Raw genomic sequence first — 4,777 nt, 5'->3', positions numbered from 1 at the left:
AAAAATATGTCCACTGGTAGATCTTCTGTCAGTTGGATCTCCAGCCCAATCTGCATCAACATATCCTGTTAAAATGCAATTATCACTTGTGGGTAATTTCAGCTCAACATTGCTAGTTCCTTTCAAATAACGCATTACTCTCTTCACGGCATTCCAATCAGCTTTATTTGGTTTTGATCCCTTTCTACTCAGGATTCCTACTGCTGCTGCGATGTCTGGTCTTGTAACGGTCGCTAGATACTGTAGTTTTCCTATTGCTGTTCTGTATTCTTCATTATTTGGTAGAATATTTTTTTCACTGTTCATCTCTTTGAGATAATTAGTTTCCATTGGAGACTTTACTGTTTTTGCATCCTTTAATCCAAATTTTTCTGTTATGTCTTGAATCATGTGATTTTGATTCAGTAGGAAACTTCCGTCTTCTTCTCTTTCTACCTGTATTCCTAGGTACTGTTTCACATTTCCCAAGTTTTTGATTTTGAAATTTTGCTTCAGGATTTTTAGAATGTTTTCTTTATCCCTTTCTTGTTTTAAAAAAATCAAAATGTTGTCTACATATATGAGTACATAAATCCATCTATTAATCAGCCTTTTTGTGTACAAGCATGGATCAGCTTTGCTTCTTTGACATTTTTCATTTGTAAGTACTTCCGTGATTTTGTCATTCCACGCTTTAGCTGCTTGCTTTAAACCATATATGCTTTTCTTTAGTTTGCTAACTTTGTTTGGATTTCTTTCATCTTTGAATCCTGGAGGTTGTTCCATGTAAATGTCTTCTGTTAAATCTCCATTCAAAAAAGCTGTCTTTACATCCAGATGTCTCAGTTCCATCTGTTTCATTGCTGCAACTGTAAGTAAAGTTCTTATTGTAGTGTGTTTGACAACTGGAGCAAATGTCTCATCATAGTCTTCTCCATATTTTTGAGAATACCCTTTAGCTACGAGTCTTGCTTGGTATCTTTCAGCTGTGCCATCTGTTTGGTATTTTACTTTAAAAATCCATTTACATCCTATGGCTTTTCTTCCTTCTGGCAAATCTGTTAGTGTCCATGTATTTGAATCATGCATGGATTTAATTTCTGTTTCTGTTGCTTCTATCCATTTATTAGCTTCTTCTTCAGGATGTTTAGATATATCTTCCCAAGATGTAGGCTCATATATTTTTCTTATGCTTGTCTTGTAAGAGAGACGTTTTGGTGGTTTTCCTTTGTTCTCTCTCATTGAACGTCTTGGTTCTGTGTCTGTTTGTAGTTGTGATTCTTCACTTTCAGTATTTTGTTCTTCATTAATTTCTACTTCTTTCTCATCAGATATTTCTTCAGTTATGTCACTATTGTTTTTCTCATTTTTTGTTTCAACTGAAATCATAATGTCTTCATTTAAATCTTCAATGAATGTCACACTGTTACTCACCGTAACTCTGTCTGTTTTGGGATCTAAGAATTCTATATCCTTTGCAATTTTGACTATATCCAACGAATATTCCTTCCATGGATCTGTTTTGAAGTTTGGAACGTTTTTCTGTTGGAATGAATATAAAAACTTTACATCCAAAAACTTTTAAATGATTGACACTTGGTTTCATACCTTGCCACAGTTCATATGGATTTTTCGTCAGTTTTCTGGAAAAAAGTCGGTTCTGTAGATATGTAGCTGTCATTGCTGCCTCACCCCAATATTTCTCTGGTAGTTTGGAATCCGTCAGCATACATCTTATCATTTCTGTTAGAGTTCTGTTTTTCCTTTCTGCTACTACATTTTGTTCAGGTGTGTATGGAACAGTTTTCTGGTGTTCTATTCCATTTTGTCTTAAGTATTCTTCTATTCTGTGACCTGTAAATTCACCTCCGTTATCACTCCTGATGACAATTGGCTTCCTTTGAAATTTGTTACTTGATCTTTTTACATAGTCTACAAGTTTATCAAAAACTTCACTTTTGTTCTTAATTAAGTATGTGACTGTGTATCTTGAGTAGTCATCTTTAAAAGTCAACATGTTTCTATTGCCTCCTGATGTAGTCACTTTCATGGGTCCACATACGTCAGTATGCACCAAATCAAGTGGTCTTTCGCTTTTCATCTCACTTTCTTTTGGAATAGATATCCTTGTGGCTTTGGATTTTATACAACATTCACATCTTATGGTAATTGAGCAATCTAATATCTTTAAATCTTTTGTCAATTCTTTTCTCTGTAGTTCCCTTATACTGTCAGGGTGTCTATGTCCTAGACGTCTATGCCACATGTGAATACAGTTTTTGTGATCATGTGTACATACCTTCATCTGTTCCTTTGGTGTGTCAAAATGATATAATTGTTCATCTGCCTTGACTTTGGTGATCACCTTGTTTCCTGCAATAATTGCACACTCATTGTCTTTGAATTTTACTGTAAGTCCTTTTGCTGTTAAACATTTCACAGATAATAATCCGCCTTCCAATTTTGGAATATACAACACATCCTGTACAAGTATCTTTGAATCTTGTCCGAACTTGTTTGAACAATTTAGCATACCTTGTCCGATACCTTCTGCGGTTATTTTGCTTCCATCTGCAAGATAAATGTCTTCTTTCTTATCTAAATCAAGATCAGTAAAGAAATTCTTGTCACTTGTCATATGACTCGTTGCTCCTGAATCAATAAACCAACCAAATGATGATTTTTTGTCTGTTACTTTAAATGTGCCATTCCAATTATTCTCACATGAATCGGAAATTGTGTTTTTTTACTTTCTGTGTATGCTTTTTATGTTGTAATTTTTGTTGTTCTGCTTTCCATATGGTACAGTCTTTCTTTAAATGACCTTTTTTCTTACATCTGAAGCATTCTCTTGTCTCTTTATTATAGGGTTTTTTAAATTCTGTAGCTTTAAAAGCGTTTTCACTGTCCTTTTCAGTAGAAGAATCATTTCTTGTTCTTTTCTTCTCTTGTATTCATCTATTAGTCTTGTTTTCACAAAATCTAATGTAATGTCAGTTTCTGGTCTCGTCTCAAGGGCATTTATTAAGGCTGTATACGAATCTGGTAAACTGCACAATAATATAGCTGCTACATGACTATCGTTAATGTCTTCACCAATAGATCTTAGCTGTGATATCACTTCCATCATTGAGAATATGTGCTTCTGCATGTCGTCATTTGCACTCAATCTCATACTGTAAAGTTTTCTTAATAAAAATAACTTGTGATTCAAGCTAGGTCTTTCATACAGTTTTCTTAATTCTTCCCACATTCCTTTAGCTGTTTCTTCATTTCTTATATGTATTAATTGAGCATCATCCACTAATAAGCTAATGGTGGCTTTCGCTTGTCTATTCTTCTTATCCCATGTCTGATTATCTTGATCTAGTCTTTCTGTAACAATTACTTCCCATAAATCATCCTTAGATAACAACATCTCTACTTTGAATTTCCATAACTGATAATTTTCACTATTCAGTTTAGCTACTGTGAATTTCAGTTCTGTGTTACTCATCATCTTTATATAGTCTTACTTGTTTAGAGAGTTGTACTGAAGATATTCTCCTGTTTTTTCTTCTTGCTGATAGTTCCTGTATGTCCTGCCTGTGTTGAATTCTTTGTAATTATATCCAGCTCCTGGGATCATGAATTCCTCTGTCACTCTGTATCTGGATTTATTGCCTTCTGTTTACAGAGCTTATCTCTGTGCTCTGTTATCTGGGGTTATAAACCAGGATCCTCTTGTAGTGTGGGCCTGTAGTGTCTGGGCTTTAGTGTTTGGGTTCCGGCCTGGGCCCATAACCTGTCGCAGAGTGCCTCTTCTTACAGTCACCACTGTACTTACGAGAGCTTCAATCAGCAAGATATCTTGAGTAAACAGTATTTACTTCATACTGGTTAAACATGAGATACAATTCAGTGCCACACAGTCCGTGTGCTGCTGACATTACACAATCAGGAAACAAAGAAAACACAGGAAGTAAAAACAACCAACAATTGAGAGCTTTTCTCCCACCATTTTACAGCAAGCATATAACTATACACACTATCGCCATCTGCTGTCTGGTTAGTATAAAGTCCTCCTTTCACTTATAATAAGTCCTAATCTGTTGTATATGCCAACACTTTCCACTGTTTAGGCACATCAGTGGCTCTTCAAACGCGACATGGCGTCGGCTCTCAATTCCAGCCAATTTTGCATTGAAAAAGTGAAACGGTGCTTCTTCCCTTCCAATCCATGCCGTGTGCCAAAACAGTGGTTTTCCTTTACATATAGGGTATCAGCGTACACAGGAGAAATTGCACAACAACTTTTGGGGTACAATAGCTCCTGTTACATTTATGAAAATAAAAAGTTTTTGGGCTAAAAGATCATATTTGTGGAAAAAAATGTGATTTATTTATTCTCACGGCTCTACATTATAAACTTCTGTGGAGCACCTAGGGGTTCAAAGTGCGCAACACACATCTAGTTAAGTTACTTGGGGGGTATAGTTTACAATATGGGGTCACTTGTGGGGAATTTCTACTGTTTAGGCACATCAGGGGCTCTTCAAATGAGACATGGCATTTGCTCTCAATTCCAAACAATTTGGTGTTGAAAAAGTCAAATGATGCTTCTTCCCTTCCTAGCCCTGCCGTGCACCCAAACAGTGGTTTTCCTCCACCAATGGGGTTTCAGAGTACTCAGGAAAAGGTGCACAACAACTTTTGGGGTTTGATCTCTCCTGTTACCCTTGCAAAAATAAAACATTTGGGGCAAAATATAATTTTTGTGCAAAAAATGTGATTTTTTTATTTTCACGGCTCTATGCTA

This window comes from Phyllobates terribilis, unplaced genomic scaffold (assembly GCF_046119375.1).
Source record: "Phyllobates terribilis strain yellow unplaced genomic scaffold, ASM4611937v1 Scaffold_2__4_contigs__length_985480577, whole genome shotgun sequence".
Classification (NCBI taxonomy): Eukaryota; Metazoa; Chordata; class Amphibia; order Anura; family Dendrobatidae; genus Phyllobates; species Phyllobates terribilis.
The sequence above is the reverse complement of the archived record's forward strand: the minus strand, read 5'-3'. Positions refer to the sequence as shown.